The following is a 27,594-nucleotide window of genomic DNA, read 5'->3' on the forward strand; positions in this document are numbered from 1 at the left end:
ATGCCTCCTACTCTATTGTCACTCTGTCATCATTTGCAGATGATGATACTACAGCTCTGTAAGATTAAGCTAGTACTGGTAGGAATTTGAATTCAAAGTCAGCTGTCAAAGCCTGTAGTCTTTTTACTCTGCTGCATTACCTTCCAATGTTAAATGAGGGGTTGGACCAGGTGGACCAAGGCATTCCTCAACTTGAAAATGTATGATTCTTAGTGGCCTGAAATTGTGGTTTCAAGAGCATTCTAAATACTCTAGGGCTAGACAAAGCTTGGCTTGTTAAGCCTTCGCATATAAATGAAATCCTCAACGCCAAGGAGAGCCAGAAGAAAGTGAACAATGAAATTTTAGAGAGCCCTAAAGAAGCCCTTGGAGAATACATCACCTAATCTGTTTTACAGATGGGGATTAAGGCTGCAGAAAGAGAAATAGCTTGACTGGGAATACCAAGAAAGAGTCCGGTAATGGAGCACAAACTGGGTCCCATGCCTCATGGTCTCTCTCATACTAGGTATCTACTCGGTCTCCAACCTTCTGGACCATTCTGATCCACTCTGATATTTCTTTTCCAAATGCTGGGTGACAAGCAGGTCACTGCCCCTGAAGCAGACTCCCAGACACTTCCAACATCTGTTCATTGCTAGATAATGGCTCTTTCTCTGTAACTGTCCTTGCTGTAGCCTTGAGCAGGACTGAAACTGAGGCTTCTTTGACACCCTCTTGACTTTTTGTTTCATCTTGACTCTTTGATACCTTTGAACCACAGACCCATGTGCCTTTAGAGGCACGAAACTAGAAGGGACATCAGCAATTATAGGTCAACTTTCTACCTCATTCCTTCTTTTTAGAGCAGAAAAAACTGACGCCCAGAGAGACTAAATGCTTTCCCAAGGCAGAGTTAGCAAAACAGGGTTAAGAGCCTGGGTCATGATATTCACCTTCTATTATAATTTGACACTGAACACATGGTATCAGAGTTTATTTCAATCACTAGTGACTGAACATGCCTAGGCCAGGCATGTTTTTCATCATCTCTTACTAGCATCCCAATAACTACACAGGCATTTTTGTTCCCCATTTTGCAGATGAGGAAACTACAGCTCAGAGGTACAGAGGAAAGGTGTATACTGTAGGTAATTTTTGTCTCCTGCCCTACGCACCTAGTGCAGTAACTCTTTTGACATATCCTAATTGGGAAGATGGGGCAGGTGGAGGCAATGAGGGAAGGGGAAGGCACTGAGGGCAGGGGACAGTGGAGATTCAGACAATACAAAATGACAAATAATTCAAAAGAAGCAATTTCTGCTTTGGTGTTAACATGGGTCTCTTGTAGGATAGTTCTGTTATTTTTCTGTATCTGCCCCCATTAAATCGTAAATCCCCTCAATTCATGCTCTACTCATCTCAGGGTTCTAACACCATAGTTGCTAACAGACCTTGATTTCCTGATCTATTGTTTCTCAGTTTCACAGCTTGGATTTTTGATCCCTTGACCTTATTCTTAGGCTCAGGACCCTGCCTCTCTGCCACATCCTTAGAACTGCCCTCTAGCTGATCTGACCTATAGGACCTGTCAGTCCCTCTTCTGTCTGGCTGCTGCTCCAGTGGGACAAAAAGATCTTTCTATAGTTTTAATGAAAACTGGGGAAGGAAGAAGGGAGGCACAGAGCCCAATATAGCCCAGGGCCCTTTGCATACTATTTCTTCCCCCCAGGTGAACTGGACCTTATTGCTTTCCCGTGACAGCAACCCTCAAGAAAGCCGGCTGTTTCTGGAACCAGAGTGGGCAAAACTCCTGGGTGGAGAAAGAAGAGGGACAGCTGCTTCGTATATGAGTTACTCTGGCGGCCTCCCTAAGATTTTCTCCACAGAATTCCCTAGGAGCCATCCGATTATTACTTTGGCAGACAAGGAACCTCCTGTCTTACTAAGCTATGAAGTCCATTTTGGTCAGACATTCATCCCACACCCTGAACGATAATAATGCACTGCTACTGCCCTTGGACCTTTTCAGATTCTGTCCCTGGTCCCTGTCACCAGAATTACTAACATGAATAGTCCCTTACATTTGTATGGTATCTAACAGTTTCATACAGCACTTAGTTGACATGTGCCTGACACAGTTCAATTGTAGAAGTTGTTATTCTTTGTTTATGGATGAGGGAACTAAAGACCAAATAAGTAACAAGCCCAGGCATTGCTCAGAGCTCTTCTACATCAATGTTACCTAAGGGATCTGCATTTAAGCCTTATTTCTTAACAGAATTAAATTTCTGCTTAGAATCTCAGTCATTAACTGGCAATAGAGGTATTCTGCAAGGTCTCGAAAGCCATCTTGAAGTCTTTGAAGTCTATGAGGTGTGCAGCTACCTCCGCTAGCTCTATGTATCAGGCGAAATCTCCTCAGAAGCCTGGGGAGCTCTGGCTTTCCATGTACCACCTGCCCTCCTGCTGCACCACCCCGATCTCCTACATGAAGTTCAGGCCTGACCCGAATCCTGACTTGGCACAGGCAGGATTGAGGCTGCCCAGCACTATGGGTCTAGCCCTAGCCCCCTCCCTCCCAGGGGTAACACATACTATACAGACAACTTGTCCACCCCACTGTTTCTGAGTTAGGCCCTCTTGGAAGCTCCACATACTGAAGACCACTTGTTTCGGTTTCAAAGCACCTTTAAAAAAAAAAAAAAGAGCAAACCAGCCCCTAAGAAAGTTGAAGTTAGGAAGTAATAAAGATTACAGAAAGAAATCAGTGGAATAGAAAAACAATGCAACCAATGGTTGGTTCTTTGAAAAGACAACAAAACTGGCAAACATTTAGCAAGACTGACCAAGAAAAAAAGAGAAAAGATTATAAATTACCAAAACCAGGAATTTAAAAGGGGATATTACAACTGATCTTACAGAAGTTGAAGGGATTATGAGGGAATATGATGAACAACTTTTTTTGGGGAGGGGGGGGTAATACCATGAACAACTTTCTTTCTTTATAAAAGATTTTATTTATTCATTGGGGAGAGAGAGACAGAACACAAGCAGGGGGTTAGGAAGAGGGAGAGGGAGAAGCAGACTCCCTACTGAGCCAGGAGCTGGATGCGGGGCTTGATTCCAGGACCTGGAGATCATGATCTGAGATGAAGACAGATACTTAACCATCTGAGCCACCCAGCCCCCCCAGCCCCCCCACCCCCCGTGAACAACATTAAACCAAGAAACTAGTCAACTTAGATGAAATGAAAACATTTCAAGAAAGGCACAAATTATCAAACACGACTCAAAAATTAACAGAAAATCTGAGCAGACCTACAACAAGCAAAAAAACAAAAAAAAACAAATCAGTAATTAAAAATCTTCCAAAAGAGAAAGCCCAGGCCCACACTGGCCTCCCTGATATATTGTACCACACAATCAAAAAAGAAATAAATACCTACCCTTCACAATGCTTTCAGAAAACAGAGAAGGGGGAAATACTCTCCAATTCAATCTATGAGGCCAGTATTACTATGATACCAAAACCAAAGACATCACAAAAAACAAAAAACACAACAACAAAACAACCAATATCCCTCATGAATGTAGATGCAAAAATCTTCAGCAAAATAGCAATGCAAATCCAACACCATCTAAAAGGATCATACACTCTGACCAAGTGGAATTTACTCTGGAATACAAGGTTGGTTTGATATCCAAAAATCAATTAATGTAGTGCCATCTTAGAATAAAGAACAAAACACATACAATCTACAAAATCCAACACCCATCCATAGTAAAACCTCCCACTAAATTAGGAAAAGAAAGGAACTTACTTAGCCTGATAAAAGTCATCTACAAGAAACTCAACAGCTAATAACACAGGAAAAGACTGAACACTTTCTTCCTAAAATTGGGAACAAGGGAAGAGTGTCTGCTCTCACCAATTCTATTCAACATTGTGCTGAGGTCTTAACTGATGCAATCAGGCACAGGGATTTTTTTTTTTTTTTTTAAACTGGATGTCAGATTATATCATTCCTCTACTCAAAACAATCCAACAGCTTCCCGTTTCACTCAGAAAAAAGACCTTCATGATCTGGGTCCCTGTCTACCCTTACGACTTCTCCATATTCCATTCTCCCTCTTGCTCACTCCACTTCCAGCCACCTGGCTTCCTTTTGCTCCTCAAACACAATAAGCAGGCGACGGTTTCACGGTCTCTGAACTTGCTGAACTCTAAGCCTGGAATGTTATTCCCCAAGATATACACAGAGCTCACTACCTCAGTTCCTGCATATTTCTGCACAGATTTATTTTCTCACAGAGGCCTTTTTTTCATCACGAAGTCCCTCTCTGTTCCCTTACCCTGCTTTATTTTTCTTCACATATTCATTTGTTTATCTGTTTTCCTCCACTAGAATGTAAACTACAAAAGAAAAAACTATTTAGTTCACTGCTATATTTCAAAGCTGTGCCTGGCACACAGATGACACTCAATAAATACTCACTGAACAGATGTATTAAAAAATAAAGTTTTATATAGGAGAATGAATAAAAAGAAGGGGGGAAAACCAGTGGCTCAAGAGGCTGAGAAAGACCAGGGTTTCAGATCACAGGAAAAGAGCCAACACAGGGTAATAGAAAAAAACTTGGTTGTCTAGAGCTGGATTCCTCTGGGTTCTAAGCTTAGCTCTTCCAATCACTGCCTGTTTGTCTCTCTTGAAGCTTCAGTAACTTCTAAAATGAGAATATCACCACCTACCTCCCAAGCTGCTATGAAAATGAAATCAACTTATGTAGAGCATTCAGTATAGCATCTGATAATATAGTAGACATTATAAATAATTTAGCGTTTTCTGATACCTCCGGCCTCAAGAGCAACCTGGAACTACCTTAAAAATTACCAACTCCACTTCACTGAAGCACACAGATGTCTGTAGGACTGCTGCCTCTAAACTGAATGGCCTCCATACTCGTTTTAACTTCTCTTTCTTAACATTCTTCTTTCATCCTTCCCTTACTGTTAGCTCTCAGCTCTCACCTTTCACTGCTGTTAATATAGCAGCTCCTCCTCCCTTTTTGATATGCTGCTTTGAATCTTATGGGGGGAGGGGGTTTAGAAACCAGACTGCTAAACCTGTTACAACAACATATAAAAATAGGAATAAATTAGTGCTCTGCAAGGCTTAAGGATGACAATGCTTTGCTTCCTTCTTTTCAGTTGAAATTTGTTTTTAGTAGAAACTTGAGTGTGTTAGATAAGTTAGCGAGACACTTTTTTACATGGAATCATTCATACTTTGGAACAATCAATAATGGAACTTCTTCAGAGGGCAGCTGGTATAAAAACAGTAAGGTCCAAGCTCAGCACCCAGGCCATGGGAAAGCCAGAAGCTACAGAACTTAGGCTAACCAGACAAAGAGAGGTGGCAGCAAGAGCCTGGAGATTCAGAGTAGGAAGGAAGGTTGGCTAATGTGGATTCCAAGAGCACCAGGTTGGGGACAGACCCCTCTGTACACCTTCAGGCAGAGAGAAGGACGAACAGAATGTCCAGAATGTACAACTGTTACAGGATGTAAAGAGAGTGGCCTGTATCACTGCCCAAGGGCAAGAGAGAAAGATGGTGGGAAAACTGGATGACTGACCATGGCCTCTGACAAGATTATGAGGCTATCGCATAAGTGTCTTTCCCACTAGTAGTTGGAGGGTGGGGGTAGGGATGGGCAGGGTACTTAAGGCCAGAATAGGAATAGCCTTCCTTTTCTGAGAGGATAGTAGGAAACAAGGCAAGATCTACGTGGAATTAATCAGTGAGTGCAGACACACGCTGAGGATGGGCCCTTGAGAAGTGCTTTAATATCTGTGCTAGCAGCGGCCTTGGAGCCAGGCTGTGTGAATGCATTTAAACCTGCACTCTGCAGCCCACCTGCTGCAAATCATGCTGCCAATGCTGCCTGGCTTTATCTGTGTCTTGGAATCCCTTCTCTTGTGGAAAGATTGAGCTTCAGGCAGCATCTGCACAAGAAGCAGAGAAAGAAAAGGGCATGGGAGAAGATTTACAGCACAAATATCCAAAGGAAAACCTTCCCTTTTCCCTTTGGGGAGTGAAGGAGCAAATAGGTCAGGGACTAAGGTGCCAGGGATACTTATAATGCTTTCTTCTCACTTTCTCTCATTTCGGTCATGCTGCTTTACAATTCATAGAGCTTTCCAACTTGCATTTCTCATTAGATGCTCTACAACATCCTGCAGGCTGGTATACACACAATAGACACGTGGGGGTACGGGGAAGCCATTTTACAAATAGGGGAGGGGAGTTTGTCCAAGGACAAATGTTGAGAGAGAAGATAAAAACCCAGGTTTCCGGGGTGCCTGGGTGGTTCAGTCGTTAAGCATCTGCCTTCGGCTCAGGTCATGATCCCAGGGTACTGGGATCGAGCCCTGCATCGGGCTCCCTGCTCAGTGGGAAGCCTGCTTCTCCCTCTCCCACTCCCGCTGCTAGTGTTCCCTCTCTCGCTGTGTGTCTCTCTGTCCAATAAATAAATAAAATCTTTAAAAAACAAGACAAAAAAACGCCCCAGGTTTCCCAGCCTCAATCCAACTGTCCAGGTCCCTATCTCTGCTGGCCCAAGTGTTTACAGCATCTCATGTTTTCTTCTCCTTCTAGTTATATTGTGCCTGGGCCTCTAACTGCTATAAGATTCTATCTTTTAGCCCCTGGCTCCCTCACTAGACATGCCACTGCCTCAGAAGGGACCCCCAACTCCTACCTGCCCTGCTGGGCCCCTCAAAAAACTAGACCTCCTTCCTGAATCCCTAAGGAGGTCTGTCTTCTAGAACTTTATAAGAAAAATCAGGATTCCAGGGAGATTAGCAGTCCAGGGAAAGCCTGCCAAGTCAGGGAAAGCAATGGTATTTACAATTAGACTGTCCAGGTTCTAACATCAGCTTTATAGATTCTCAGATGTGAACCCCAGGCAAATTATTTGGGCTTCCAGAGCCTCAATCCCCTCATCCATAAAACAGGGTTTTGTCTAGATTAAATGAGACCATAACACAATTGGTTCTTAGTGTGTTGATTTCCCTTCCCATCTCACCATCCGCAGTTTCCCTCTAAGTTTCCTCTGACTTCCCCTTCACATGGCCCCAACTCTTTCACTCCACCCTCACCACCATTCATAATCACATTTTCCAGGACTGATAAGACTAGTTTCTGAAGCTGACCTATGGGCTTGGTAGGTCACAGTCACGACTGCAAACGGGAAAGTTTGCAAGGGCTATGAGGTCATGTTAAGAGAGCTTAAAGGAGAATGGGCTTAGCTGCCAGGTCCAGGATAACTTCCAAGACAAAGCAGCTGGCAGAAGCCAGAAGGAATTGAGCCTGCTTTGCCTTATTCACCGCACACAATCTCAAGCCATCTTATGGCAGTTCCAAGAAAGCCAAGTTCAATTCTCCTCCCAGTACAGGAGCCTGCCTATACCAATCTCTCGGATATAGAGTAGGAGAGTAACTGCCTAGAAGTTAGCTGTATTAAAGATAAAAATAATCCCCAAACTAATTACCTGTATCTTGGCCCAAGCTTGCCCACAGTTTGCCCAAGACCCTCACTCACCAGTACCAAGGCTGAGCTCAGCCCACAATAGTCTCTTCTGGGTCACAGGATCAGTACCAGCTGCCTCTGGGAACAGGGCTCACCTAAAACAGAGAGCAGTCAGTCAGGGTCCCAATCAGAAAAGGCATGAACTTAGGTCAACACAGGCATTCCAAGTTCCTGCTCTCACATATCTTGCATCTTTGCAAAAGACAGGTTGATAATTAAATACATTATTTCAGGTTATGCTAAGTGCTATGAAGAAAAATAAACCAGAGTAAGGAAGGAAAAAATGGCAAGGAGTGAGAATGAGGCCTATTTTAAATAAAATGATCAGGGAAACCTGGCAGACCTGGGTGGCTCAGTCGATTAAGTGTCTGCCTTCGGCTCAGGTCATGACCTCAGGGTTCTGGGATCGAGCCCCGAGTGGGGCTCCCTGCTCAGAGGCGAGTCTGCTTCTCCCTCTCCTTCTGCCCCTCCTCCCTGCTCATGCTCTCTCTCAACTAAATAAAATCTTTAGAAAAAAAAAAAAAAAGATCAGGGAAACCTTCTCCAAGGGGTGACCACCAGAAAGAGACCTGAATGAAGCGAGGGAGTAAGATCTGCAAAGATCTGAAGGAAGGCTGTTTTCAGGGAAAATACCAAGTACAACACCCTGCAGCAATAATAGGCAAGAATAAGCTTCTTATGCTTAAACGAACAAGAAAGTCAATATAACTAGAACACAGTGATGGAAAGAATGAAATACTAAATATATATGGAGGAATTAATTATGCTCCCTATTTTACATGTGAGAAAACTGAGGCTCAGAGGTTAGGTGACTTGCCCAAGGTCAAAGTAAATCAGTGGCAGAACTGGGAATGGAGGGGCACCTGGCTGGCTTAGTAGAGCATGCAACTCTTGATCTCGGGGTTTTGAGTTCAAGCCCCACACTGGGTGTAGAGATTACTTAAAAATAAAATCTTAACCAAAAAGAACTGGGAATGGAATTCAGGTCATCTAGACAACTCTGTCTCAATCTTGGGCCACGTTCCTCCAGCTTAGATAACCTGGACCCCAGATGGGACAAACTTTCAAGCACTCTAAAACTGGTTTCAGGTTTCTTTACTCATCCCCTCCTCTGTTGGTGAGGATGGCTGAAAAACAGAAATGGCTATATTTACCTGGAATGTGGAACAGAGGAGACCCCGGGGTTAAGGAGAACAGAAGCACATGGCAAGCACTTTAGTAAATCCTTTATTAACTCATTTAATCTGCACAAAAATCTTGTAAGGTTGCTGTGTTATTTCTCCATTTTACTACTGGGGAAATTGAAGACACAGAAGTAAATTTGCCCAAGTCACACAGCTAACAGAAGGTAGAGCTGAGACTTGAACCCAGAAAGTCCAACCTCTGGGGCTTGCCCTGCCCTCTTGGACCATACTATAACAACTTTTGAAAAACAAAAGAAAAAAGACAGGAAACATTCTCTAGTCCTAGCCAATATGGCTCAGAGCCTCGTTTACCCCCAGCCTTAAATCCTCTCCATTTAGTTGTAGTCCAGGCTTCTTAATACCCAATGAATGACTCTTGAGTCCTTAAGTCAGTCGGTTCCAGATGCTTCTCTATCTCTAGCTACTGTGAGCAGAAAGTGAAAACCATGAAAACAGCCACTAACATTGACTGTACCCTTTGAAATAGACTAGGTTCCAGGCTAAGAATCTTACATGCACTATCTTATTTCAGACAAAGAGAGTGACAGTTGTTCCAAGACATGGGTAAAGGGATCTCTGGGGGGCTCCAGGCCTGGAAGCAAAGCAGCAAATACATGGAACTGAAGGATCTCTGTAGGCCTGGGTCAAAGAACAAAGGCAGAGATACTAGGAGGTAGGCAGTAAGGGGAATGGACTATTAGCACCTCCAATTCAACATGTCAACAAACTGAACTCATCTCCTCCTTTTACAGTTCAGCAAATGGTATGACCATTCTTCCAAGTACGGAGACTCCAAATGTTCATGCTCTCCAAACTCTCCTTTCCTCCTGCCCCATTCCCACAACTGCCAAGTCCTCATGGTTTGTTGTTGTTGTTCTAAGAGCTCTACATCTAAACTGTTCTTTATTCCCTACTGTGACAACTTCCTCTTGGTTCAGGATCTCAGTACCTCTTGCCTGCAAGGCTGGAATATTTCTTAAAATTTATTGACATTATAAAGACAGACTGTTATAGTAGTCTCTTCTCTGGTCTCTTCTTTCAGTAGTCTCTCCCTATCCCCTCCTGCTCTAACCACTGGGTCCACACCACCAGACTAATGTTCCCAATGCCACTCCCCTGCTCAGAAAAGAAAAAGGAAAAAGGTCGTGGCTCTCAATCACTTTAGTTTGCTAAGTATACCTTCCTCCGGTCATCATCTGCCCTACCTCTGTCATGGGCTTTCCAGCTCCCATCCTTTTGTCCACGCTGTTGTCTCACTTGGAATGCCTATCTACATTTGTACATATTCAAATTCTTCTTAATCTTCAAGGCCTAGCAAATCTATGAAGTTATCCTGAACCCTTTTTCTCATCACTCTCTGTCATATTCTTGAATCATCTCTAACTGTGACTACACCTGGCTCTGGCCTCATCATCAGCTAAAGCCTCAATACCAGTTCCTCTGTTCCTTCTTCCCTGTCAAGATTCCTGTTGGTTCCAGAGAATGAAGACCTAATTGGTTAAGATTTCTGTTCTCGTTCCTGCTACGCTTGATCTATCACCAAACAAGGGACCTGGGTTCTAACCCAAGCCTCAGATTTCTACAAAATGGAGATACAAACCCCATCCTAATTACAGGACAGGGATTTTGTGAGAATCATTGCAATAACACAAAAGGAGGTGGGGGAAGAGTTAGAATGGGAGATTCCAGGCCAGGTCTTTAACAGCTCTTTCTTTCACTGCACAACACTGAGCATATTTTTAGAAGACTTCCAGCCAATCAATCGAAAAATACTTCCTGGGCCTGGTTGGTCATGGTCACAGCTCTAAGTTAGGAGTGATAGATGACACAGGAATGAATGAGAACACTTCTTATCCTTAGGCTCCTTGTATTCATTCCAGGGTGGGACTATGTGAACTTCCTGCAAAAGGACTACTACTAATACTAGGCAGGATCCAACAGTTCAAAGAGTGTTCCATGTATTGTAAAAACAAAGAAATCAGGCTGACTGGAGGTGGCCTCAGAAGTTTCACAGGAGCAAGGACTTAAGCCAGGCCTTGATGCAGAATGACAGAAAAGACACATGCTACTATGCACCAAGCACTGGGCTAGGTGTTACGAGGTTAACCCTCATACTACCCTGTGAAGAGGTGATGGCATGCCCATTTTATATCCAAGGTAACTGAATATGGGCAAGGTTAAGTGCGCCATTTAAGGTCAAACAGCTAGTAAGTAGGGGTGCCTGGGTGGCTCAGTCGTTGGCGTCTGCCTTTGGCTCAGGTCATGATCCCAGCTTTGTGGGATTAAGCCCCACATCAGGCTCCCTGCTCAGCGGGAAGCCTGCTTCTTCCTCTCCCACTCCTCTTGCTTGTGTTCTCTCTCCTACTTCCTCTCTGTCAAATAAATTAAAAAATCTAAAACAAAACAAAACAAAACAAACAAAAACCAGCTAGTAAGTAGCAGAGCTAGGATTTGAACCCAAGCCTGCTTTACTTTGCTCCAAAGCCTATATATGTTTACTTACTTACTTCATGATCTAGAGAACCAGATAAACTCTACATTCTTTCTACCTTAAAATATGATGATCTGGGGTACCCAGCTGGCTCAGTCAGAAGAGCATGAGACTCTTGATCTCAGAGTCATGAGCTCAAGCCCCATGCTGGGTATAGAGATTACGTAAATAAATACAACTTAAAAAAAAAAAAAAGAATCCAATGGTTTGAACGGGGGAGTAGGGGAGGAGGTTTACTGCTGCTAATGTCTTCCCCATAAGACTGTAATTTTATTGGCAGGCTTAGAGTCTTATTAACTGGAATAGCCTAAGTATCTGACACAGAGCCTGGCAGTTTATATTAAGGAGACACTGTGAGTGAATAAATGAATGAATAAGCACCTTCCCCATGAACCTTTGTTCTGAGGTCTAGAAGTAAGGTCCAAAATCTCAAGCTCCATGTTATGACTCTTACCCCAGTATCTTTAATACCAGCTACCGACTAACCTGTTGTCTAATGGTTCCCTTTCCCCATTCTTGTTTTCAGGAGTTAAGGGAGAGAAAAGGATAAGAAGGGAAGATGGGTGGGTAAGAGAAAAGAGAGGGAGAGGAAATGCGTGAAAGGAGAGAAGGTAAGGAAGGAGACAAAAAGGAAGGAATTGTCTGAGGCCCAGACTTTGGGAAAGGTTTCTTTTTTGGTACTAGAGCCAAGGATTTATTTATTTGTTTGTTTGTTTTTTTAAAGAGCAGCCATAGGAATTCCTCTTTATAAATTTTAAATGAAGGGAACTTGCTTGTTCAAAACCCCAGACTAAATCTACCAGCAGGTGCAATGAAATTCCTCAGTTCTGACCACTATCCTGCCCCAGCCGAACCCTCACCTGGTTTAGGCTAAAGGGTGCAGAGGTCAGAAGACATACAGGTTCTTCTGATACTCCTCTGCTCTTTCTACAAGGGTTATGCCAGGCTAGTAAGCCTTGGGAATCCAACCTTCCTTATGGATGAGGAGACACTAACATCCTCTGGATGCTTCACCACAGCTCCCTGTCATGAAAGCTTTGTTGAACCCTAAGGGGAAAGCATTACTCCCTTTCTGCTGAGTTCCTCAAATGTGTGTGAAAGAACTGGGGTAAAGATGTGGATGACGGAGGCAAGGTCCCTTCAGAACCCTAGATCCTGGATCCTAATACAGCTTAACCTTCTTTAGGTCTGATCTGCAAATTATACACATATATCTCCCCTTCTTCCTCAATTAGTAGAGAAAGCACTGGGCTGACAGTCAGAAAACCTAACGGCTAGTTCCAGCTCTACCTCTAATTCACTATGTGACCTTGGACAAGTCCTTTCACCTTCCTGGACCTTTGTTTCTTTATCTGTAAAATGAGGGAGCCAGAATCTGCTCTTCTGAAAGATCTTCTGAGGGATCAAAAAGACTGGCAAGAACAATAAATTTACTTGGTTTTATATGAATGGTAAAGAAGGAATGAGGGAATGGTCTCTTAAGAAAGAAAAAGGGCTATACCACCTTTCAGTTGAAGGGTCTACTCTGAGTGAAAGGATTAGGAAGAACTGTGGCAGACAGTGTCACCATCTGTACCTCCATCAAAAGACAGGCAGCACTTCAACAGATGACTGGATTAAGAAGATGTGGTCCATATTCAATGGAATATTACTCAGCTATCAGAAAGAACGATTTCTCAACATTTGCTGCAACATGGACGGCACTGGAGGAGATAATGCTAAGTGAAATAAGTCAAGCAGAGAAAGACAACTATCATATGATTTCTCTCATCTATGGAACATAAGAACTAGGATGATCGGTAGGGGAAGAAAGGGATAAAGAAAGCGGGGGTAATCAGAAGGGGGAATGAAACATGAGAGACTATGGACTATGAGAAACAAACTGAGGACTTCAGAGGGGAGGGGGGTGGGGGAATGGGATAGACCGGTGATGGGTAGTAAGGAGGGTACGTATTGCATGGTGCACTGGGTGTTATACACAACTAATGAATCATCGAGCCTTACATCGGAAACCGGGGATGTACTGTATGGTGACTAACATAATATAAAAAAAAATCATTAAAAAAAAAATATGTTAGAATGTTCAAAAAAAAAAAAAAAAAAAAAGACAGGCAGCAACCAAGACTTAAAACAACTCATGAACCACATGCATGCAAGATCCCAACAGGTCCAAGTGGAGAGAAAACAAGAACCACTACAAGTCACATACTGCTCAGGAAAAGTAAAAATAGTAATAATCAATTCAGTGGTGAAGAGCTCAAACTCTACAATCAGTCATCTGGATTTGAATCCTAGCTCTGTCTCTTAACTAGCTTTGTGACTTTAGGCAAGGGGTACTGACCTTCTGTGCCTCAGTTTCCTACATTTATTAAAAATGGTTCCTGCTCTGGGGCGCCTGGGTGGCTCAGTCGGTTAACCGTCTGGGATCGAGTCCCACATCAGGCTCCCTGCTCAGCGGGGAACCTGCTTCTCCCTTTCCCTTTGTCTGCTGCTCCCTGATTGTGCTCTGTTTCTCTGTAAAATAACATAACATAACATAACACAAAACAAAATAAAACAAAATATAAAATACAAAGTATTTAAAAATGGTTCCTGCTTCATAAATGTTTTATTGGGAAAAATAAATGATACAGCATGGGAAAGCCCATACCTCAGTGCCTGGTAAAAGTGACTCAGTAATAGGTATTGTTATTCCATTTAAGTACCACAAAAGGATGATTCAGAAGCAATAAAAAGGCCTACGAGGAAAAAAAGAAATGCACATTTGCCATTACCTATTACGTATCATGTCCTATGCCCAAAGCCTTAATTATTTTCATTTATTCCTAATAACCTTTTGAGGTCAGTAAAATTATCCCTATCTTACAGGAGGAAACTGAGCCTCAGAGAAATAACTTGTCTAATACCAAACAACTAGGAAATAGAACTTACTGGAACCAAGGTATGACTCCAAAGACTGTGTTCTTTCTACTATGTATCTTGCACTTTCTCATGCTCAAAAATAAGAAGCCCCTGCGACTACATATAGGCACCAATAAGAAAGTTTTAGGAAATGGACCAAATTCTCCCAATTTATACTTGATGAAGCAACTACTGGTTTTGCATGCCTGGAGAAAAGATGGGCAGGGATGGAATGCAAGTATACCATCAAGATCCAGACTTCCAAGACTTGGCTTACCAGGCCTTCCCAAGGGGCTCTCAGCCGGTTGTTGCAGTAAGAGAGGAGAGCAGAACTATTCCCAAACTGGATACCACACCCAAAAGGATAGGATGTTCTAAGACTATATCAAACAGTCAAGAAGCCATGAGAGGTTCAGCCTTGGCTGAACTCAAATACGTCATCAAATCACCTAATACTGGGAGGGAATACAATGCCATGAACATCTTTGCAAGACTATGTACTGTGTCCTGGATGAGCAAATTGTCTCTATTTCTGGAAAGCACTTTATTATGGCCCAGATGACTACAAGTTAGTCTGAAAAGAAGCACTCCTTCCCCTGGGTCAGGCCATTATTTTGGAGCATTCCACAAAAAAAAAAAAAAAAAAAGAGAGAGAGAGAACAAATTCTACAGGAGAACACAGAAACCAGAAACTACAGCTGGCAACTACAGGACAGGAGCTAGGAAGAGAATTAAGAGATTTGGGGAAGAACTTAGTCTGGACATCAAAGGCTTTTGGGAGGGTGGGGAACCAAGCAAAAAGCCTGGGACAAGAAAAGGGAGTGCTTCCGGGGGCTAAGGAAAGATTCTGATAGAAGAAATCATCTCCTACATTTGTCAATTTTTTTTTTTTTAAATAGCATGTCCCTATCGAACCCTTGCTGTTCATAGAAGAACATCTCCAGGGCCTACAGGAAGACTGACTGAAAGAGGTATTGCTGAAGTGGTATTTTCCTCTGGAGAGGGAAAGGAAAATAGAAGCCGGGTTCTCTAGGCCTCTGGGGTGGCAACCAAGACAAGAACGAGCAGCCCTAGGAAATAATCGTAGCATAACAGCTCCAAACACAATCAGACAGGGCTCACACCTGCAGGTGGCCTCAGTCCCACTTCTGCCCCGGTCAGCACTTGAGGGTGCACAACTGCCTACATCCAGCAGGGAATATTAGATTGGCCACTGAGCAAAGAGCCTTTGGCTTAGGAGCCACACTTGCCAATCTATTTTAGTTCTTTTCCAGCTGCACCCTAACCTCTTGGCCTCAAAATGAACTGCCTCAATCCTTGTGAGGCCTGCTTTTCCCAGCCTTGACCGAAACCCATGGTCTTGCAGTTCTACCAGACTCCTCCCACTCACAAGGATACCTGACCTTGACTCTTGTGACTGACTCTATTGTGTGGCTGCCTATGCCCAGGCATAACAAACCAACTGGCTGTGGTTTGCCATAGGGGCTAAAAAGATGACTCACCACATCATAAAAATGCAGCCAGGTCACAAAATAGCTCAGTAAAACCCTCCTCTACTCCCAACAAAGACAGGTGTCAGGATGCCCAGCATATCACAAAAGGAGGCCCTCGAGGGCAGCTGGTTTCTTACTGACAGGTGACATTAGGGCTCTTGAGCCTAGTCCATGTCCATGTATGAGAACATCATTTATGCCATAAATAGATGAAACTCAATCCAGGCAGTCTCTAGGCTGCCTGGAGGAATGTCCAGAGAATACAACAGATGTGCAAGACAATCATTCCTGCCTCTGAATTTTCTGAACAGCTAACAGGACTTCTCCTTCCTCGGCTGAAGCTGTCTCCAGTTTCCCCCTCCTCCTTCCCTAGAAGAACCAACCCTGCAGGAATCATCAACGGAGGCACCAGTAATTACTGTTTTCTTTTTTCCATGCTAATGAGACAGTTGGATGGTTCCCCTTCCCCCTTCCTTGCTGGATGGGAGAATCTAAGGCTTTATGATCTGTAACCCACACACCAAAGCTTGGGCCAGACAGCGACCTGCAACTGAACTGTGTAGACGATGGCTTTCTGTCCCTGATGAGACCAGAGCTGGAAGAGGCCCCACCATTTTAGAAAGGGCAGACCAGAGTGGGAAGAGGATCTGTCCAAAGTCACAGACGGAAGTCAGTGAAAGGGCCAGATTCCTACTCCCAATCAGGACGCTTCCCACAACATCTAGACTTCCTACAGTAGAGAATGACTTTGGAGGTGTCCTCAATGTGGAGCCAGGAACTGCAAAGTTTCAAGTTCACATACTGGTTTTGGGGTTTTTTTGTTCGGTTTTTACAGAAAGAGTGCACACAAGCATGTGAATGGGGATGGGGGCCGTGGAGAGGAGCACAAGCAGAGGAAGAGAGAGAATCTTAAGCAGGCTCCACGGCCAGTGTGGAGCCAGGCCCAGCGCAGAGCCAGACACGGGGGGCTCAACCTCACGACCCCGACATCATGACCTGAGCAGAGATCAAGAGTCAGATGCTTAAACCAACTGAGCCACCCAGGCTCCCCTATATATAATGGTTTTGAATAGGTACTTAAAAAGCAACAACAATGTTCTGTAGATACGGACTCAGCCCCAAGAATCTCAGTTCTGGGATGGAAGGGCAGGATCGAGAGAGATAATGCCAATTTTACCCCAAAATTAAAATCGCAGGTAGATGGTCAGGCAAAAAAAGAATCTGTACATTTTAGCTGGGATTCAGTTCAGTTCTGTGAAGACTATAGATACCAAGGGTGGTATCCAGAGTTAGCCTTAAAAATGAACTTCAGGTCTGGTGGCTAAAGGAGGTCCTGAGGACAGTACATTTGGACTTCAGTCTGCTAGTCCAATCCTCATATGTCACAGATGAAGAAATTGAATCTAGCACTACCGGGAGCTTCAGAGGAGAGGACCCACGGTGCAGCAGCAGGAGTGAAGGATGTTACAGCCTAGAGCGAGCCAGGGCCTGCCTGGATAGACACAGTCAGAAAAAAAGGAAGACAGGGTCTCTGGGAAAAGGAGCCAGTATTTGAAACGGCGGCACTGAGAAGAAAATGGCCCAAGTTTTTAAGCTGGGATAAATTGTAGAATCTAACAAGGCTTATTTTTTTAGCCTGAAGACCAACTCCTGTCAGTCTCTAAAACCTCTTTCTTTTCCCTCTGTCTATCCCAGCTCTACCATTTCAAGTAGGAACCAGCAACTCCAATCCAGTCCTTGAACTAATTCTGACTCCAGGCAGGAAATATTTACATCAGTCTTAACTGCAACCTCCATCCCCTACCCACAAGGTCTCTATATTAACACTTCCTCCCCATTTGCTACCACAGAGTTGACAGTGGGCTCCCTGTGGTATTCCAGGATACTGCCAGTGCTGACCACCAGACTTCACCTTCTAGAGGTCACAAAATCATGTGCTCTATTCTATAAATGGGCCTGAGTCCATGTGATAACCCCTGCCTTAGTCACATGCCTAACAACACAGGCCCTCCAAGGACTAAAGCCTAGCTCTGAATCCATGGCCGGATTTCCCCATCAGTGGCCATCCTCCAGAGACTGCCTAGGAACCTGAACTTGCACTTGAGTCTGCTGCCCTCCCCACCCTTTGGCAGAGAAGGCAGCATGGTACGGTAGAAATAGCATGCAGACAGACCAGGGTTTGAGCCCTGGCTCTGACACCTAAACTGCATATCCCTAGGCACTATTCCTTAACTGCTCTTGTGTATCCTCTTAGAGCTCTCATCACTGTTTACCTGTCTCTGTCCTCTATCACTCTCCCCTACTTGGGAACAAGGAATATTTGTTTCCCCATATCCTCGATGTCAGTCACTATCTACTGAATGATCCTCTAAAACTAAGTTCCCACTGTCTGTAAGATAGGGATAATATCGCCTATCTCAGAGTTGTGAGATAAATAGGAAAAAGTCCCTAAATTGCCCAAATCAACACCTTCCTCTACTATATTATGGATGCCCAAGGCCAAATGTTTGCCTGTCCTGAACCAGACTGCCCATCCTAGAGAAACCTGCCTTGCTGAACCTCTAGGATCACATGGACCTGACCTCCAGAGCCTGTTCCACTCCAGTAATTAGACTGAGTGCTAGTTCCTGGAACCTGCCAGTAAAAACAGCTAGAGATAGGACTACTCTCCTCACAGTCAAAGGCAGTGAATTTCGAGTAGATTTAGTGTGGGAATATACTAATATTTTAGATTGATAAGAGGGAGGGAACCTGGGCGGGGGGGAGGCTGTGCTCTGAAATCAGGGTTTTAGAGAAGAAATCTCAAATTTCAAGAAGTGGCTAAAGTCATTTGTACTGGAGCCCACAGAAGGACCAGAGCCGTGAAACAAAGGAGCTGAGATCACATAGTTAGCTAAAGGGAAGTAAGTTTGGAACCCACCACTGCAGTCTCCCCATCTAGTGTTTTTTCCTATCCTGCAGGGCAGATGCACAAAGTACTAGGAAAAGGGGAGGCATAGGGGGTTCAGGGAGCAACTCCTAAGGAATGTCAAATGGTACTTATGCAGTTTCTGGCTGGGAGAGGTGACTGAGAAATCCAACCTTTGGTTTTACAGAGGCCTAATATGCTCTAGAAGCTGAAGGGCAGAAATTCAATGTGGCTAGAACAAGTGTGAGCAATTAAGGAAGAAAAAGAGTACACAGTGTCCTCAAAGAAATCATGAGCCCCTCTCTCACAAGACCAGCTGTTCTGGGTGATCAAAACCCTCTTGCCCACCCAGCCCCAACTTCTCAACTCAAACTATGTTCCAGATTTGAGGATGTGTCTTTTCCATTAGAGGGCGCTCAGACTTACAAACTGGAAGTGAAGCACAGAGAAGCAGCAGAGTGCAGAGTAAGAGCGCAGCACCAAGAGGAAGAATCGGATTTTTTTCCCCCAATTCACCATATTCACCTGAACTTCTGAGGAACTAAGTGATTTGTCCAAGGTCACACAGCTAATAAGGGCAAATTAGGATTTGTTGGCATCCTTCTTTTGTGACCATGATAACTTTCAGCAAATCTGAACTTTACACAAAGTTTTGAGAGGCAGGCAGAGCTAGTGTCCTCTGCTACATCATGTCGTCTCTTCTGAAGAGTCTCATTTGATACCTCCGATTCATTTCAGGTCTAATCTCTTACAGAACTTTCATAATTACCTTCTAACTCAGACGCCAGCGAACTTTTTCTGCATAGGGCCAGATAATAAATATTTTAGGTTTTGTGGGCTATCGCAGTCTCTGTAGTATTCAACTCTGACACTGCAGTATGAAAACACTCATAGAGGAACAAACAAGTGTGGCTGTACCCCCGTACAATTTTATGAAAAGAGGCAGAAGATTGGATTCAGCCCACAGGCCATAGTTTGCTGACACCTGTTCTAAATAAGCTGTCTCTAATCACCCTGTCTCCCAATCCATCATACACACTCGTATGACAAGCCCTGTACCCTCTTGGATCTCCTTTGCCTACAGGATAAAAGTTTAAACTCTACCCCCACCCTCTACCATATCCTTCCCCTGCACACTGTACTCCAATCACAGCAGGCTATCACCTGGCAACTTCCTACCTTTCCCCCCACGCTATTTCCTGACACTGGCAATGCCCTCCCCATTCCTCTGCCAATAATACCTATTCAGGGACAAGTTCAAATGGCAACACCTGTGAAAAGTCCTTGCTTGCCTTACATAGTCATCTATATATGGCTGTCCCTCACCCACCCTGCCTCCCCACTCCCCCACAACTGTCAGCTTCACAGGGGCAAGCACTGTGTCATAGTCAACTCTATATCCCTTACAGTACCTAACACAAGTACCCACTGTCCGATGACTGAACAGGCCTGGCTTCTAGGCTAAAAGGAGGTCACTAGAACATGGGGACCTTTGTTTCTAACAGAACCATGAAATGACTCAAAGCATCAACAGAGCCTTCAGTCTGCTTCAAGAGCTGCCCCCCTCTCTCTCCCTTTTGTGTTCCCTCAAGACTAGCCAGATAGCTAGTTTTACTAGGTGGTTCTAGCCTGTGCTGAGATATGTGAAAAGAGGGATCTTGTTTTCAAACCTCTGTCCCTGACCTCAAACTGTATCCTTAGTATCAGCCATAAATTGATCCCAGACCCATATTTAGCCCTGTATCAGGTGACAGCCTTCTAACAAGCACAGATCCCTGGTCCCTGAAGGCAGGGATTTCACCCAGGGAAAGCCTCAGGGCCTGCAGTCTGACCTCAAATGAAGAGGAAACTCAAAAGTCTGTGGTAAGAATCATCAGGAGCATCACCTCTGCGAAGTGATCTCTGCTGAGATCAAACGTCCTAGGCAAGCCTACAGCCCACAAGTATGGCTGTCCTAGCTTGGGTAGGCTATGAGGCCAAAGACTATACTGCTGATGGGAAAAAACAAAACAAACACACAAAAAAATTTTTCTCCTAAGCCCAGAACAGAACAACATTCCATCTGGGTAAGAGAGCTTGTCACAGGCATGGGGTACTTAGCATATCTGCCATTCCAGGATTACGGCTGTCAAATTTTAATTAGGGTAATTAGACTTAAAAATGTAATTTCATTTCAGGGGTATTCTGAACAGATTCCATTAATCTCTTTTTTGAAAGTACATAGAAAGGAGGGGCAGGCTGAGTGGAGCAAAGATTTTACCATGGGAGAAGCGAAACCCTGTGCCTGGGCCAGATGAGCTTTCAAACCACTGCCTAGAACCCCCAGCACACACCTCTGCAGGCTTGGCCCAGAGAACGGAGGGCTGCTGCTCTGAGCTTTCTTCCTTAGTTCCCTCCCTGAAACTAAGTTTCAGTCAGCATCTGCTAATAAATCTACCTCCTTCTCCCCACCTCCTGCTCCTGTATTACGCCATTCAGTACCTACTATTACAGCCCCAAGTCTGGCAAGGGGCAAGAGTTTAGGGCTGTCAATTTGATTTGCTACATGTTAGGGAGTCCATTAATGTCCACCCCTTTGTCAGGAGTTCCTGGTCACATTTTTATGCTTTTCTTTGTGCTAATTCCCTAGTCTAGAGTGACCCTCCCTGCCTTGCCTGCCTCAACTCGTCCTCTTCCTTCAAAGCACAAATCAAAGTCATCATCCCCAGGAAAGCCCACCATCATGCCTGTAATCCTAGAATCCCTTGCACATGCCTCCATTAAGGCATACACAGAATACTGTGGTTTGTTTCCTTGTTTGACTCTGATGCTAGATTGTGAGGTCTTTCATGGCAGAGACAGGGTCTTCATATGGGAATCCTTAGCACTAGCACAAAGCCCTGCCACACTGGAAATACTCAATAAATACTTGTTGAATGATCAACTAACTATAGGGGGAATTTGGTCTGACCACAAGCGGTAGCTGCTGAGCATGTTAAGCCCTCAGGTACTATGATGCCTACAAATATCCAGTCATGAGTCCCTTCCCTCTCCTTGCACAAAGCCAGATTGGAAACCTGACTCTGCAATCCATGAAGGAGGAAGTCCTCCCATTGATCCCAAATGATGACTGATCTCTCCCATTAGAGCCTGCTCATTCCTTAGGGACCTTGCAAAGGAGATGAGAAAGCAAAAGCAAGCAGAGCATCTCCCCTCCCACCCCCCCCATCCCCTTCATCAATGATTTTAGAGAATTTCCTCCAGTCTTTGAAGGGCTCCAGGGAGAGGGCCTGAGCTCCAGTTCAATCTGCAGAAAGATAAGGGATGGCCCTGGTAGAAAACACTTCATCAGCCTGGAATCAGTGCTGCAAATGCTCAGAAATGTTGTAATGTAGTACAATAAAGAACATGCTATGTGACATAGGACAGCCAAGTCATTTCACTCCTCTGAGCTTCAGCTTCCTTTTCAAACCTATCCCAGTAGGTTGTTACAGGAGGAGAAATAAACATACAAAGAGGCTTTAAACCAGCATTTAACACTTAGAAGGTATTCAATAAATGACTTTTTCCAACTGAAGAGGGCACCTGTACTCTGTACCTAGCATCATATTATGTTTAAGTTTACAGAGGTGAGGAAAACATATCAGAGAGGGTACAATTTAACTGTTTCTCTGCTTGCTCAGGGCAGCCCTGCCTGCTGGTCCCAGGAGAAGAGGGCTACACCAGCAGAACTGTTGTGTTGACAAGTATAATCAAAGCCACTTCATGGTAATCCGATTCTCCCTAGCTAGGAGCACTCCTCTAGCCTCCTCCCAGGCTCCCCAGGCCTGGCTGTAGGCCCATTATCGATCCATTTCTAATTGGGACCTGTGTCAGTGCTTCTGACAGTAGGTTAGGGCCTAGGCTGCCTCTGCTGGCCTCTGGCCAAAGCCTGAAAGGCTCTGCCCAAGGTAGACCCCGAGAACCACCACTTCTGTGGTAGAAAAGGATACCAGACTGAACTCATCATAAAGCAGCATAAAATTTTAGAGCTGAAAGTGTCCTTTATGAGCATGAACTTTGTTGTATTACAGGTGAGAAAGCTGAGGTCCAGAAAAGATAATTTGTCCAAGGTGGTACAAAAAAGATAATGCAGGGGCGCCTGGGTAGCGCAGTCATTAAGCGTCTGCCTTCGGCTCAGGGCGTGATCCTGGTGTTCCGGGATCGAGTCCCACATTGGGCTCCTCCGCTGGGAGCCTGCTTCTTCCTCTCCCACTCCCCTGCTGTGTTCCCTCTCTCGCTGGCTGTCTCTCTGTCACATAAATAAATAAAATCTTTAAAAAAAAAAAAAAAAAAGATAATGCAGATCTTACTTCTATTTCTTTCCTCTTGATAATTGCTTCCCAACCTGGCTACACAACAGAAGAACTCCGGGAACCTGTTAAAAATATAGCTTTCTAGGCCCCACCCCAGAAAACCTGATACAGAATATACGCAGTTGCTCTCTTTTGCTAAGTATATGATCACCTTCCAATAAAAGTGAACCCTGAAATCACAGGACCAGTTTGCACCTAGGTTCAAATCCACCCTGGGTCAGAACAGTGCCATTTAGAAGCAACCCTCTATTGTTTGACCCAGCCTTCTCCCACCCCAACCATAACAAGGTTATTCTAGGAGCCTCAGAAGTATCTGTCATAAATGGCTCTGACTTCTAAAGATCCACTAGTGTGGCTGTCAGCAGACATTTCCTTTCAAAACTAGTTTGAAACTAAAATGTCTCTTATGAAAATTAGAAATACTCAAGGAGGGGATATGTAGGGAATAGTGGGAGATGGTGTGGTATTGAGTGTGAGACATGGAGCGTTTGGAAATGTGTATGCGTATAGGGGAGGACCTGCGTGCATATGTAAGGAAATAGTGTGGTGTCTGTGAGGCTTGCAGATACCTCCGTAACACATACGATTCTGAGTACCGGGTTAGAAAACAGTGGGACAGGGGGTATTGGAGGATAATGTGTAGGTACATAGCAGGAGGTTGGAATAGATAACTTGAAGATGTAAGGGTGATAATACGGATTTGTATGGAAGAGAAGCAATGTGTGCACCTTTGTGTTTCAATTTTGTGTCTTCGTATAGCAAAGCATATGAACTTGTACGGACAGGAGGGAGTGTGTGTGGCCTAGACACTTGTATGCATGAGAAAACAGATCCATGAGCATATCTGACTCATCCAGCCCTAGCTTTGCCTGAAGGCTGGTACCACACTCAACGGCAGGTCTGTCTGCAGAAATTTCTCATTAAAAATGACATTATGACAACTACTAAAAAAAAAAGAAAAGAAAAATGATAACAACACCCCCAGCATCGTGGGAGGTTAAAAAAAAGTCAATGCCAATAAAAACGACAGACACATAAGAAGCAATTATGCCACAATTATTTCTCAGCTTCACAAGGGGAGGTGTTTATTTGGAGTTAAATATTGTATAGCTGATTCACATCTCAACTCAAAGAACTGGATTTCCTGGGTCAACTTGGGAAAGAGGGCAAGAAAGAAGAAAGTAGGTAGAGAAAGGTAAACAATAAAGTTTTTTTTTAAAAGGTGGGGGGACTGGAGAAATGGGAAGATGAAAGGGAAAAGGTTGGGAAAAAAATAAATAAAAGGTAAGTAGGTTACAAGAGATAGGGAGAAGGGAAGGAAAGAAGAAGAAAAAAGGTATAAAGGACAGGAAAGAGAATGTCCTTTAGGCCCGCCCAGAAACTTAGCAGACACTCTAGCAGGAATTCTGGCTAAGGGGATGGGTGGAGTAGGTGGTGGAGCCCAATCTCTACGCTTCCTCGTTGCTTTTAGTCCAACCATTCCCTCCATCTGGAATGTTCTTCCCACCATCCTTGCCAAGTTGAACTTCTAAATCTTCAAGGACATTTTCAAAGGCTACCAGCTTTTAGAAGCTTCCAAGAGTTCTCCCAGTTAGAAGTTAGCTCTCAAGAACTCCCGTAAGCTTCCTCAGCACTTTGTCATACTTGACCTGTAGCATTTAACATTCAACTTTATACTACGGATATCAGTACACATACATTTCTGTTACTCATTCTACAAGTACTATTTGTGCCAGGACTATTACAGAGACACAAAGGAAACAGATAAGTAGTACACTGTTCCCTGGTCCATTAAGATCTCAATTCCATGAATGAGAGCAGATTTGGGTGTAATACAACAGCAGAGTACAACTACAGAAGTAGAAGCAAAGTGTAAAGAAGATTTCTACTTATGGAGTGATCACAGAATGCTTCATTGAGAAGATGGCATTTAAAATGCTTTGAAAAAATGAACAGGAGCTTGTCTGGTAAAGAGGACAGGAAGCTGGGAGCTTTCTACTCAGAGGAATCAAAGAACAAAGTCATTCTGAACTGAGGAGGAGCACGGGGAAACAGTGGGTGTTACTATGCTCCTGACAAAAGGCAGCACAGTGAGGTGGTGGCACCAGACTGTATGAGCCTTGTAGCCAAGCCCAGAGTTGAGATTTTAACCTTTCCAATCTGTGCTGAGGTAGAGAAGAGGGGAGCGCTTTTAAAATGTCTCATCTCCTTTATTTAATTGCCCTACTTTAGAGCAAGTCCCCTCATAAAACCTGGAAGGTCCAATCCCAGGTTCTGCCTACTACAGAGGCATTATAAGAATTTCCCACAGAGGAGAAAGGCAGGCAACAGTCAGAAAAACAAGGAATAAAAGCGTGGGGATTGGGGGTAGGGAGGGAAGTGATGCACAAGGGAGGGCAACAGGGATCAAGGAGAAAGGAGCTGGAGGGGAGGAAAGAGAAGAAGCAGGAAAGCACAAAGGAGAGTCGGATCTTGGCACTGAGGTTCCTTGTCGCTGAGCTGTCCTCTACATCTTCCTAGGTAGAAAAAATAAGGTCAATCTGATGCTAGTGACAGAAATAGACCCTTTGTGCTGAAACTGAGCACATGACTAACCGCCACCTCAACCCTCCCTTTGCACAAGATGATGGAGTTTGCCCCACCTCTCCCAACCACCCGGAAGTAGCCAAAACACCTTGCCCCATGCCCTAAGAGTGTGTGAGACAGGAGAACCAAGCAAAGGTCTGGAGTTTGAAGTGGGGCCTGCCCAGGACCTCAGAAAAGCTCTGCTTCCTTCCCTGGACCTCAATTTCATCTACAAAACAAGGGGAGTAAAAGTGAAGCTCTCTTAGGGGCTGAGATAGCCTATGAGTTTATAGAAGTTGCTTCCCAGACTGTGATACGTAATGTGGGGGGATTTTACTAACCTATCAAGTTGTAACTTCATTCCTTCCACTCTGAGCTATGGCCAGTTTGAAGCCAAGGAGAAGTCACCCAGAATGGCAGCTGTCCCTGACACTATCATCCATTTGGCCCTGTCCAAAGTCTAGTCCCTTGCCCAGACCTGTTTATCTCCTAGGTCACAAACAGATGTTCCAGCCCAAGCATGTGTTTTGTTTGACCCACATAAATTTGTTTAAAAACTTCTGAATTAACCACTAACATTTCAAATCAGATCTCATGTTTTTAAAAAGTTAAGTTTTCTAGCTTCTCAAAAATACGAGTGCTCAGGGCGCATGCGTGGCTTAGTCGGTTGAGCATCTGACTTGTGGTCTCAGCTCAAGTCGTGATCTTGGGCTCCCAGCATCAGGCTCTTCGCTCAGAGAGGAGTCTGCTGGAGATTTCTCTCCCTCTACCCCCTCCCCACGTGTGTGTCCTCTCTCTAAAATAAATAAATAAATCTTTAAAAAAAAATCAAGAGTTCTGGCAACCCTAGACACCGTGGGGTAGAGGTCAAAGGGTCTACTATAATCCTGTAATTTATCTGATGCCTTCTTATTTTATCTAAAAAAACAAACCAACAACAACAACAAAAAACCCACCATACTAACATGAGTAAACTTTTCAATTACTAGTTATAATATTTAAACTAATTGAACTCTAAAAAATCTGAGTACACTGACACTTCAGGAAGGTGTATTTTATCCTGTGATTTCATATATCATCCAATATGCAGCCATGTGTCCCAGTTTGAGAAACTCCAACGTAGTTTATCTACTCACTCAAAACACACTTAGATCCTTTGTTAAGCACTGGGAAAGCAGTCATTAACAAGACAGGCATGGTTCCTGCCTTTGTAGAGCTCATAGTCCAGTAGGATATAACGGAAAAAAGCCATACAGAGCAGGGAGCACAAAGAAACACTAAGCTAAGGATCTCAAATAGGGACTTGTCTGTAAAGGAAAAGGTTTAATTAGGCTTTTGCTGCTGAAAAGTCCTTTCCAGCTCAAAATTCTACTAGCATCACAAGAACCTAGCCCAATATCCTTTTAACTCTTTTTAGCTTCCTCCCTTTATCTGGGAAATCATGATCAGTTGTCATGGAAATTACCATGGTGCTCCACATAAGGATGATGATGTTACGATAATTACAAGAAGCCAAAGGGAACAGGCAACAAGAAGAGTCACTCAGAAAGTCACCTACTTTCAACACATAGGAGCTGCTGCTCATTGCAGCTAGGTGGAAGAAAGACCAGGGACTAATTCCTAAGTAAAACAGTTTTGTGTTAGATGTCATGGTTTCTTTCATGAGGCATTGGGACCCACCTTCCATTAAACTCCCCCCCCCCACCAAACTTGTGTCAGAAACTGCAAAAAATGCTAATTTTACAAGGACAAGGTTCACTGGGCCTTGATTAGTTTGTTGTCCTTGTGAAATCCTAAGACAAACCAAGAGATAGACTTACTAGCCAACAGGGGCACCAAAGTTTCTAATAAAATGAAGATAATTCATCTAGTCCCAGGGGACTAAGAGCACTATACCTGGGCAATATTCAATATTACAGAGTTCCATCTAGAGAGGGGTTGGCCCAAAAGGACCAAGCAGGTAGCAAAAATAAGTACAGCTGACCAAGTGTTTCGAAGAAAAACGTGCTAGTCTGGTGATAAACGCCAACTGGCACTGGACTTGGGTATCACAGAGACAACAGGAAATGGTGAGGGCTTTGACAAACTTGAGAACAAATATGCCCTATCTAAAGAAGCCAGCCAATAAGGAAACAATATGTGAAAT

General features: G+C 44.0%; 1 protein-coding gene across 5 annotated transcripts in view; it reads right to left on the reverse strand.

The window, feature by feature from the left end:
• RALY (RALY heterogeneous nuclear ribonucleoprotein) overlaps window positions 1-27,594 on the reverse strand; it is a 79,243-nt gene that overhangs the window by 37,419 nt on the left and 14,230 nt on the right. For 4 of the 5 annotated variants that reach the window (XM_045806625.2, XM_087853646.1, XM_045806651.2 and 1 more), the window contains one exon: window positions 7,585-7,667. The exons of the other annotated variant lie outside the window; for it this stretch is intronic. The gene's annotated coding sequence lies outside the window, so the exon portion shown is untranslated. The remainder of the gene's footprint in view (window positions 1-7,584; window positions 7,668-27,594) is intronic. 5 annotated transcript variants of the gene reach the window in all.

This window comes from Ursus americanus, chromosome 22 (genome assembly GCF_024610735.1).
Source record: "Ursus americanus isolate L20-20 chromosome 22, mUrsAme1.1.p, whole genome shotgun sequence".
Classification (NCBI taxonomy): domain Eukaryota; kingdom Metazoa; phylum Chordata; class Mammalia; order Carnivora; family Ursidae; genus Ursus; species Ursus americanus.